Source organism: Chiloscyllium punctatum, chromosome 3 (genome assembly GCF_047496795.1).
Source record: "Chiloscyllium punctatum isolate Juve2018m chromosome 3, sChiPun1.3, whole genome shotgun sequence".
NCBI lineage: Eukaryota > Metazoa > Chordata > Chondrichthyes > Orectolobiformes > Hemiscylliidae > Chiloscyllium > Chiloscyllium punctatum.
The window spans coordinates 125,294,440-125,306,912 of NC_092741.1; the positions used below are offsets into that span (position 1 = coordinate 125,294,440).

At 41.7% G+C, this 12,473-nt stretch overlaps 1 protein-coding gene across 1 annotated transcript in view; it reads right to left on the reverse strand.

Annotated features, from left to right (window-relative positions):
* Window positions 1-12,473, reverse strand: part of eloal (elongin A, like) — a 118,487-nt gene that overhangs the window by 66,527 nt on the left and 39,487 nt on the right. The window lies entirely within an intron of this gene.

Sequence of the window (12,473 nt, forward strand, 5' to 3'; positions counted from 1 at the left end):
AGTCATACTGTGCCTCACCTTACAAAGTTATGGAGGTCAAACACCACAGTTAGATCCTAGAAAGCTTTTGGGCTTTTCACGTTCGTGAGCAAAAAGCAAAGTTGCCAAATGATAGAAATGTAAAATATATCCACATAATACTGAGTAACATGCCTCAGGGTGCACGTCATCTGTGTGTTCAGGGTATCCTTGATTGGTAGATGCAAATTGGTGGTTTTATTGTTGGCAGAAGTGGCTCCATCATGCCAACCTCCCTATTTATCTCTCAGCCCCCTTCTCCCTCCACATTCCTGAAGAAGGGCTTATACCCGAAACATTGACTCTCCTGCTCCTGCTGTGCTTTTCCAGCGCCTTTTCAACACCGACTCTCCAGCATCTGCAGTCCTCACTTTCTCCACAGCACAGCAGGTGGTGATTTTAATTCTTCATGTCAGTTTCGGAGCAATTCAATGCAAATACCACTCACCCTTTCTGCAACCTTTCCCTTCCTTAAAATAGACATGCAGTTTTTAAGATTAGATTACTTACAGTGTGAAAATAGGCCCTTCGGCCCAACAAGTCCACATCAACCCTCCGAACAGCAACCCACCCAGACCCATTCCCTTACATTTACTCTTTAAACCTAACACTACGGGGAATTTAGCATGGCCAATTCACCTGACCTGCACATTTTTGGACTGTGGGAGGAAACCGGAGCACCCGGAGGAAACCCACGCAGACACTGGGAGAATGTGCAAACTCCACACAGACAGTTGCCCGAGGCGGGAACTGAACCTGGGTTTCTGGTGCGGTGAGGCAACAGTGCTAACCACTGTGCCACCCACAAATAAAAGGTGGGCATAGCACAACCATTCCCAGTTGCAAAACATTTCATACTTTTTTGGTAGAGAAATTTCTGAAACTCTCTCTTCATTGAGTGACTTTAAATTAGTACAACTCCTTGCAATGCCTTTGTGGAGTAGGCAAAAGATGGTGACAAATTTGAAAGGGAAGCCAATTTTGAGGATCAGATGTACCATAAACCTTTGCAACTGACACAGTGGTTTTTGTGCAGTCAAAAAAAGACCATGTTAAATGGTTAGTTCCTTGCACAGTTCTTGAATTTATTGAATACATTGTTGTGGTGCCTTTCAATGGACAATTATCACACTGGTGACTCTGGAAAGTGCTGCTCAGCCACTAGGAAGTGGTAACCAATGAGTAGCTTTATAAAGACTGTTGCTGACAGCAGGGAGACTCCTCCAACAACATAGCAAATGGACTATTCTTCCTTGAATATAATCACAATCATATCATCCTGGATTGTTCAGCATGTACTCCTCTTTCCAGAGGGCTAAAACATTGTACAAACGTGTCAGGATGCATGTCTGCTGGGTCTCCAGCACAAATCCTCTCATTGAAGGCCAGCATCAAACAAGGTTGTGTTATTGCTCCAACTCTCTTGCCTCATTTTCCTCTCTGCAATATTGCACTCACCTCCAGCAAACTATCCACAGACATGGAGGTAATCTACACAACAGACAGGAAACTATTCAGACTATGCGGTCTTCAAACTATAAAACAAAAATCACCCCAACCTCTCATGTACTTTAGGATGCATATGATGGAAGGTATGTGATTTATAAAATATATATTAAAATATAGAGTTTCAATTCTGAACTAGTGGCACATGAGTTTTGGTCTACGTTCATGAATGTTTGATGATTAACTGGTAATTTCTTTTTGTAATCATTCATGGGTGAGAGTGGTTCTAGCTAGGCCAGCACTTATTACACATTCCTGAGAGCAGTTGAGAGTTAATCACATTGCTGGATCAGGAGTCACATGTAGACCAGGCCAGGTACGGATGGCAGTTTGTTTCAGTAAAGAAACTTAGTGACCCAAATGGAGTTTTCCCTGACAATTGTGGTCATCCTTCGACTCTAATTCCAGATTTTTGTTTTATTCAACACAAATTCCACCATTCGCCGTGGTGGAATTTGAAAATCGGGTCCCAGAACATTACCTGGTCCCTGGGTAAACAGTCCAGTGATAATATCACTAGGTTTCTTGCCATCCCTCTAAAAGAGATACAGGACAAGAAATTGCCCCTGGTGAATTTGATTGCAATGAGAGCTTTCACATTAAAGACATTGGACTGCTTTCAGTTAGGAGAATTAGAATTTTATTTTGTTTAAGAAAACCGACATTGCTTAGAAATATTTTTTGTTTTCAGTTTGCAGAAATCCTGGTGGAAATTAGATGTAGAGTACTTTCTCCTGAAGAAAGGGCATTATTCATAATGATTAAGAAGTAGGTTTCCTCAGTGAGAGGAGTTTAATTTCAAAATCCCAGATCAGAAGAACCCCGAAGAGGTTATTTGAAGCAGAGAAAGAATTGGTATTCACACACTGAGCTGAAGGCTCAGGAATTGTGATAATAGTTCTGTCCATCTATAGGGGTAATCAGAAGGGATTCCCTCTGGTGTTTCAGTCCTGTAAACAGGCACTGTTGAGATGAATGGGATTATATTTCACTATGCCCTTTGAAATTTTTGGAAGTGTCATATGTAAATCCTTATATTTAATTCTGTTTTCTCTTAATTTCTTTTGCATAATATGCTTCTGTTTGCTTGTTAAAACCAAATCTACAGCATTGCATGCTTGTGCTTCAGTGAAACCACCTAGTTACTTTGTTTTTTAAAAACCCATCATGCGAGATTTCAGTCTGGGATCTGACTGGTTCAGTATCATCAGCTGGAATCATAACAGTCAGAAATTGAGCTCTAGGCCAATGTTGACCCCTTCTCCAAAGTATTTGAGAAAGAGTGCTTCTCACTAAATGCAAAATTAAAAGGTGCCCTTCAAACAGCTCCTACAGCACAATACTTATTCCTGCAGATTAATATTAACAGGAAATTGTAGGTGGTTATTTTCCCTATCTGGAACTCTCCTTTTGTTCAAGACACACACAAATAAAATTCATGATCACTTCCAACATGCCAGTTCAAACGGCTGAGAAGTGCATTGTTGTATTAAATCCACTTGTAAAATGTAGGCTGAACCAGCAGTTATTGTCTGTTCCTTAGCTGCCCTTAAGTTGCTGTATGTAAATTACCCCAAGACAGCTTTAATTCAACACATGAAGAAAGCTCAAAAGATCAACAAATACTGAAACAATTATTTAAAAACTTTATTGCACACAGCAACCAAATTAAGACCACTTAAATACATGGGTAGAACTGAGAAATAAAGGGATAATCACCTTATTGGGACCATACTATAGATCTCCCCCCAATAGTCAGTGGGGAATTCAGAAACAAATTTGTAAAGGAGATCGGAGTTATGTTAAAGATCGGTGGTTATGGTAGGGAATTTTAATTTTCTAAACATAAACTGGGACTGTCATAGTGTTAAGGGTTTAGATGAAGAGGAATTTGTTAAGTGTGTACAAGAAAATTTTCTGATTCAGGATGTGAATATACCTCCTACAAAAGGTGCAAAACCTTACCTTCTCTTGGAAAATAAAACAAGGCAAGTGACTAAGGTGTCAATGGGGGAGAACTTTGGGACCAGTGACCATAAATCTACTAGTTTTAAAATAGTGAAGGAAAAGGATAGACTGGATCTAAAAGTTCAAGTTCTAAATTGGAGGAAGACCAATTTTGATGGTATTTGGCAAGAACTTTCAGAAGTTGGTTGGGGTGCATGTTCGCAGGTAAAGGGACAGCTGGAAAATGGGAAGCCTTCAAAATGAGGTGATACAGACCAGAGATAGTGTGTTGCTGTTAATGTGAAAAATAAGGTTGATAGGCGTAGGGAATGCTAGATGACTTGAGAAATTGAGGGTTTGCTAAAGAATAAGAAGGAAGCATATATCAGGCATAGACAGGAGAGATCGAGTGAATCCTTAGAAGAGTATAAAGGCAGTAGGAGTATACGTAAGAGGAAATCAGGGGAGCAAAAAAAAAGGGGTCATAGCTTTGGCAAATAGGGTTAAGGAGAATCCAAAAGGGATTTTACAAATACATTAAGGACAAAATGGTAACTCGGGAGAGAATAGGGCCCCTCAAAGATCAGCAAGGCAGCCTTTGTGTGGTACCGCAAGAGATGTGGGAGATCCTAAATGAGTATTTTGCATAAGTGTTTACTGTGGAGAAGGACATAAAAGATATAGAATGTAGGGAAATAGATGGTGAGATCTTGGAAAATATCCATATTACAGAGGAGGAAGAGCTGGATGTCTTGAAACACATAAAAGTGGATAAATCCCCAGGACCTGATCAGGTGTATCCTAGAACTCTGTGGGAAGCGAGGGAAGTGATTGCTGGGCCTCTTGCTGAGATAATTGCATCATCAATAGTCACAGGTGAGGCACCAGAAGGTTGGAGTTGGCTAACGTGATGCCACTATTTTAGAAAGGTGGTAAGGAAAAGCCAGAGAACTATAGACCAGTGAGCTTAACATCCATGATGGGCAAGTTGTTAGAAGGACAGAATTTACACGTAAGGACTGGTTATGGATTGTCAACTTGGTTTTGTGTGAGTTTTTTGAAGTAGTAACAAAGAGGATTGATGAGAGCAGAACTGTAGAGGTGATTTACATATACTTTCAGTAGGCCGTTCAACAAAGTTCCTCATGGGATACTGATTAGCAAGGTTAGATCACAAGGAACTAGGCATTTGGATACAGTGCTGGCTCAAAGGTAGAAGACAGAGGGTGGTGAAAGAAGGTTGCTTTTCAGTCTGGAAGCCTGGGACCAGTGGAGCGCCACAAGGATCAGTGCTGGGTCCACGACTTTTTGGCATTTATAGAAATGATTTGGATGTGACTGTAGGAAGTACAGTTGGTAACTTTGCAGATGACAGTAAAATTGGAGGTATAGTAGACAGCAAGGGAGGTTACCTCAGAAGCATCAGATGGGCCAATGGGCTGAGGAGCGGCAAACGGAGTTTAATTTAGAAAAAAAATGAGGTGCTGCATTTTGGAAAAGTAAATCAGGGCAGGACTTATACACTTAATGGTAAGGTCCTGAGGAGTGTTGCTGAACAAAGAAACCTTGCAGTGCAGGTTCATAGTTCCTTGAAGGTGGAGTCGCAGGTAGATAGGATAGCGAAGGCGATATTTGGTATGCTTTCCTTTACTGGTCAGAGCACTGGAGTATAGAAGTTGGCACGCCATGTTATGGATGCACAGGAGATCGGTTAGGCCACTTTTGGAATGTTGAATGCAATTCTGGTCTCCCTCTCATAGGAAAGATGTTGTGAAACTTCAAAGGGTTTAGAAAAGACTTACAAGGATGTTGCCAGGATTGGAGGGCTTGAGCTAAAGGTAAAGGCTAAAAAGGCAAGGGCTGTTTTCCCTGGAGGGTTGTAGGCTGAGGGGTGACCTTCTAGAGGTTAATAAGACCACGAGGGGCATGGATAGGGTAAATAGACAAGGTCTTTTCCTGGGGGTGGGAGAATCCAGAACTAGAGGGCATAGGTTTACTGTAAAAAAAAGATAGATTTAAAAGGGACCCAAGGGGCAATTTTTTCATACAGAGGGTGGCGTGCATCTGGAATGAGCTGGCAGAGGAAGTGGGTGGAGGTTGGTATAATCACAACATTTAATGGCATCTGGATGGGTATATAAATAAGGGATTAGAGGGATATGAGCCAACTGCTGGTAAACAAGACTAGATTAAGTTAGGACATCTCATCAGTATGGACAAGTTGAACTGAAGGTTCTGTTTCCATACTGTACATCTCTGACTCTAAATAAGCAAGTTAAGCCTCTCAGAATAGTTGCTTAACAACTGCCTCCTCTCCCAAGATAACGCACCCAGCCTTGAAATGCTAATCTATCAAAACCAGTTCTGCTAGGAAGATATGTTGCTTGTAAACACAATATTAGACTCAAGAGTCAGAGTCATTCAGCACGGAAACGGACCTTTCATTCCAACCTAACCACGCATTCCAGAGATATTCCAATGTGTCCAACTGCCATTGCCAGTAATTGGCCCAAATCCCTTTAAACCCTTTTGATTCTTATACCTATCCAGATGACTTTTAGAATGTTCTAATTAGACCCACCTCATCATTTCCTCTGGCAGTTCATTCTATAAACATAGAACTCTGTGAAAAAGTTACCCCTCAGGTCCTTTATAAATCTTTCCCTTTTCACCCTAAACCTATGCCCTCTAGTTCCAGACTCTCCCACCCCAGGGAAATGCCCTTGTCTAATTACCCTATCTATGCCCCTCATGATTTTATAAACCTTTAAGGTCACTCCTCAGCCTCCAATGCTCCAGGGAAAACAGCCCCAGCCTATTGAGCCTCTCCTTATAGCTCAAATTCTGAAGCGACAGTGACTCAGAACTTAGTCACAACAAGGGACTCACAAGGAGGTATTGAAATGCTTCAATGGTGCTCTCAGAGAATCTCAGAGGTACACATCCCTGCCAATTTATGGGAGTTCCTGGCTTGTGACTGACCAAAATGAGAAACTTTATTCAGAAAGGTGCCCAACACATTAAAAGACACAAACCTCCAAACATATCATCTGTATGTGGCAGAGTGCACAGATTGTACACTGCGATGATCTAATAGCTCAGAACCAATCAAACAAAGTATCCTCGATCCTGAGGAAGTGCATGAGAGGAGGACTAACTGCTTAGCCAGGGGGGAAAACAAACTTTCCTTTTTCAACACATTAAATCCCTTCATCATTGAAAAATAATCTTGAAAACATCTCCTTTAAGTCTTCAGCTCCAATGGTAATTCATTCTCTTTGAATTCTCTGAACTGTAGCTTCCTATACCTCTCATCACTTTTGAGTTTATATAGAACATAAAACAGTATTGGCCCTTCAGCCCTCAATGTTGTGCTGACCTTTTATCCTTTGATCTAAGATCAAACAAACCTACGTTCCCTTCATTTTGCTATCACCCAGGAGACTATCCAAGTAGCTTAAATGTTCCTAATGTATCGGAATCTCCTACCACTACTGACATGCATTCCACGCACCCACCACATTCTATAATAAAGAACCTACCTTTTGACATCTCCCTAAACTTTCCTCCAACCACCTGAAAATTATGTCCCCTTGTGATAGGCATTTCCGCCCTGGGAAAAAGTCTTGATCTATCCAATCGATCTATGCCTCTCATCATCTTGTCCATCTCTATCAAAACAACTCTCATCCTTCTTCGATCCAATGAGAAAAGCCCTAGTTCCTTCAACCTTTCTTCATAAGACATGCCCTCTAATCCAGGCAGCATCCTGCTAGTCTCCTCTGCACCGTCTTAAGATTCCACAACTTTCCGAGAATGAAGCGACAAGAACTGAACATAATATTCCAAGTGTGGTCTAACCAGGAATCTATAGAGCTGAAGCATAACTTTGCGGCTCTTAAATTCAACCTCCCTGCAAATGAAAGCTAACACACCATACGCCTTCTTAACAACCCTATCAACTTGGAAGGATCTATGTACTAGGAGAAAGTGAGGACTGCAGATGCTGGAGACCACAGTTGAAAAATGTGATGCTGGAAAAACACAACAGGCCAGGCAGCATCTGAGGAGTTGGAGAATTAACATTGCGGGCATAAGCCCTTCTTCAGGATCCCAAGATCGCTCTGTTCCTCCACATTGCCAAGAATTCTGCCTTTAACCCTGTTTTCTGCATTCAAATTAGACATTCCAAAAATGAGCCACTTCACACTTTTCCAAGTTGAACTCCATCTGCCACTTATTAGCCCAGTTCTGCATCCTATCAATGTCCCGTTGCAACCTACAACAGCCCTCCACACTATCCACAACACCAGCAATCTCCGTGCCATTGACAAACTTACTAATCCACCCTTCCACTTCTTCATCCAAGTCATTTATAAAAATCACAAAGAGCAGATGTCCCAAAACCAATCCCTGCGGAACACCACTGGTCACCAAGCTCCAGGCTGAATACTTTCCATTTACCACCACCCTATCTTCAATGGGCCAGCCAATTCTGTACTCAGACAGCAAGATTTACCTCCTTACCTTTTTGAATGAGCCTAATGTGGGGAACCTTATGAAATGCCTTGCAAAAGTCCATGTACATCATAGCCACTGCTTTACCTTCATTAACATGATTAGTCACATCCTCAACGAATTCAATAAGATTTGTGAGGCACGACCTACCCCTTACAAAGCCATGCTGACTACTTGGAAAACCATAGTTTGATTAGAGATAATCACAAAGCCTGTCTCTCAGAATCTTCTTCAATAATTTGGAGACCAGATGTAAGACTGATTGGTCTGTATTTCCCAGGATTATCCCTATTCCATTTCTTGAACAAAGGAATAACATTTGCCACCCTCCAATTATCTGGCACTACTCCAGTGAACAGTGAGGATGCAAAGACCATTGCCAAATACACAGCAATCTGTTCCCTTGCTTCCTGTAGTAACCTTCAGTATATCCCATCTAACCTGGGGAATTATCTGTCCTTAGGTTTTTCCAAACTTGTCAGCACATCCCCCATCTTAACAGCAACCTGTTTGAGCATAGCCTGTTTCAGGCTATTCTCACAAATGACAAGGTCCCTCTCAGTAGTCAATACTGAAGCAAAGTATTCATTAAAGACCTCCCTACCGCCTCAGACTCCAGACACAAGTTCCCTCCACTATCCCTGATTGGTCCTACCTTCACTCTGGCCATCCTCTTGTCCCTCATGTAAGTATAGAATGCCTTGGGGTTTTCCTTAATCCTACCAGTTAAAACTTTGTCATGCCCCCTTTTAGCTCGAAGACCTGGGTTCAATTCCCGCCTCAGGCGACTGACTGTGTGGAGTTTGCACATTCTCCCCATGTCTGCGTGGGTTTCCTCCGGTTTCCTCCCACAGTTCAAAGATGTGCAGGCCAGGTGAATTGGCCATGCTAAATTGCCCGTAGTGTTAGGTAAGGGGTAGATGTAGGGGTATGGGTGGGTTGTGCTTCGGCGGGGCGATGTGGACTTGTTGGGCCAAAGGGCCTGTTTCCACACTGTAAGTAATCTAATTTAGCTCACTCTTGACTATCTCGTAACCTTTTTAGAGCCCTGCTTGATCTTTGCCTCCTCAACCTTAAGTAAGCTTCCCTTTTCTTCTTGGCTAGATGTTCCACATTCCTTGTCACCCAAGGTTCTTTCAACCTATCATCGCTTCCTTGGCTCAGTGGGACAAACATATCCAGCACTACCAGTAATTGCTTCCATAGCAACCTCCACATTTCTGTCATGCACTTCCCCGAGAATATCTGTTCTCAATTTAGATGCCCCAGTTCCGGCCTAATAGCATTTTAATTGACCCTCCCCCAATTAAACACTTTCCCATACCATCTGCTCATACCCCTCTCCATGACTATAGTAAAGGTCAGGGAGTTACGATCACTATCACCAAAATGCTCTCCCACCGAGAGATCTGACACCTGGGATGGTTCGTCACCAAGCACCAAATCCAATATGCCGTCCCCTCTAGTCAGCCTTTCTTCACATTGAGTCAGGAATCCTTCCTGGATACCCCTGACAAAAACTGCTCCATCCGAACAATCTGAACTAAGGAGGTTCCAATCAATATTAGGGAAGTTAAAGTCACCCGCGACCTCAAGGGTGGGACGGAGTAGATTTCCCAGATATTAAAAGATACCAATTAAGTTCCCTTCTCTCTTCTGTTAGTGACTAGACTTGGAAAAGACCCAGCATCCATATGGTTGGATATTGAAACCTTCCAAACAACATGTCCCCTCATTAGCCTGCTGTTTTTACATAAATTGAAGACAGTCACAGAATATTGCCATAATCTGATAATTATTAATATTGTTAAGGCATGGAGGCAATGCAGAGGGAGGGTAATACATTCAAAACGACCTTTCTTAGCCCTATAGCTGATATGCTAAGTTTTCAGCTGAGGATAGTGGATCCTGGATTTAAGTTCTGGGCAGCGCGGGGAGTCTCCTGTTTGGGTGATTTATTTGAAGGTGAAATAATGAAGTCTTTTGACCAAATAATTCATAAATATGGTTTAACTGGCAGAGACCTTTTCCACCTTTTTCAGGTCAGAGATTTTGTTCAAAATAAAAAGGGTTATGGGGAAAGAGGGTGCTTCGTGCTAAGAGTACCCTCTCTATTAGCACACTCTATCAGATGTTAGGGTGACCTTTCAGAAGACATTGAGTGACTTTGTTGGGTATGGGAGAGAGAATTAGGGTTTGGAGATCTCTATGGAGACATGGGGGGACATTTGTGAGAATGCAAGGAAGATTTCAATCTCTGTATTAGGACCAATGCCATGCGGCTGAAGATTTTGCATAGGGTTCATCTGGCCCCAGACCGTCTCTCAAAATTTAAGGCAGGAGTGCCTTCATTTTGTCCCAAGTGTAAAATAAGCATTGGCACTCTCACTCATTGTTTATGGTCTTGCCGCAGGCTCCGTATATGCTGGAGTGCTTTGGCAGGAGTTACAGAGGGGGTCTTGGGGGGGGTCGATGTTAAGATGGTGTCTCGGTCTCGGTCTCGGTCTCGGTCTCTCCTCCTGGGCCTACCAAATATATCCTCTCTGGATGCTCATGAAAAGAAAAAGTTTGAAAGGTAACCCCTCAGCCTCTAATGTTCCAGTGAAAACAGCCCCAGCCTATTCAGCCTCTCCCTGTAGCTCAAACCCCCAACCCTGGCAACATCCTTGTAAATCTTTTCTAAGCCCTTTCAAGGAGGGAATCCAGAGGGACAGGACCCCAAGAACTTGCACTCCAAGGTCTCTTTGTTTAGCAACACTCCCTAGGACTTTACCATTAAGTGTATAAGTCCTGCCCTGATTTGCCTTTCTAAAATGCTGCACCTCACATTTATCTAAATTAAATTCCATCTGTCACTCCTCGGCCCATCTGATCAACATCCCGTTGTACTCAGAGGTAACTTTCTTTGCTGTCCACTACACTTCCAATTTTAGTGGGGCGTGGATAGGATAAATAGATAAGATCTTTTCCCTGGGGTGGGGGAAATTAGAGGGCATAGGTTTAGGGTGAGAGGGAAGAGATTTAAAAGAGGCCTAAGGGGCAAGTTTGTCACATAGAGGGTGGAGTGTGTATGGAATGAGCTGGCAGAGGGTGGTAGAGGTTGGTACAATTGCAGCATTTAAAAAAGGTATCTGGAGGGGTATATTAATAGGAAGGATTTGGAGAACATGTGCTGGCAGGTGGGACTAGATTGGGTTGGGATATCTGGTCGGCATGGACACGTTGGACCATTTCGGTGCTGTACATGTCTATGACTCTAATATTCTTGCTTTCTGTGCAAGGAAAAATATTCTGATGCGTTGGATCTCTGAAACTCCTCCGGGTCTGTTGGGTTGGCATAGGCTTATCGTGGAACATATTCCTCTGGACTTTTTTTTTTATAAAAAGGTATGCTCCACTGGAAAACTGAAGAATTTTTTTAAAATATAGGATATCGCAGCCCTTCCTGGACTATTTGAATGTAGATTTATCTACCATTTTAAATAGGGCTTTTGTGTAGCATGATGGTCTTATCTAGTGTACTTTATGCCCTTGAAGGAAGAATTTCGAATAAATGGGTGTGTAACACTTAAGGCTCTTGGAGATTGGGAGCTAATGTCTGTTTGTGCTGAGCTGTTTTATTTATTTACTTATTAGTTACCTTTATTGATCTGCCTATTTTACACACGAGTATAGTTGTATTTTGTTTGCATTGTAGTGGTCTTTTGTTTTTGCTCTTTTGCTGTTACATACATATAGAGTAATTTTTTTTCTCTCGTTGGTTTGTTGATTTTTGGAATTTTATAAAATACTCTGTCAATAAAACAAACTATATAAAAAAAAAGTCACCAATGACAACAACCCGGTTACTTGTGCACCTTTCCAAAATCTGCCTCCCAATCTGTTCCTCAGTATATCTGTTGCAACTTGGAGGGGGAGGGGGTCTGTAGAAAACTCCCAATAAGTAAGTATGCTATATAACTTTAATTTCCTTTAAATAATGGAGTATCCAGAACTGTACATTATTTTAAAATGTGGCAGTACAAATATAGTACTTTGTTACTCTTGTACTCTAGAACCAAAATATTTAAAATTACATCCTCTTTGTGCACAGGCGTCAAACTTTGTTGTTAATGAGCACTCTTCAACATCTTTCCATTGAATGTATAATCTTATTCCTTATTTTTCTCCCAAAACTTGCTCAGATTTGCCTATATTAAATTATCCATTGCCATCTTGGTCTTTCTGTTGCCTTTCTATACTATGCTCAAGAATTTATTATCCTTCTTCCTATGTGTTGTCAGTGTAGTCTAATAACATTTCCCAGTGTCAAATTCAAATAATCTATATTTGCACGGGATTAAGTATCCAAAGAATCTTTCACAAAATTCCTTTGTACGAAATAGGTTTTCATTAAGTTCTTCAATCTCAGGGCTAAAAGTAGTCCTTTCTGGCTGAATTTGGTTCCTTCCATCAAGACAGGTTTTTGTGTTGATCAAAAAGTC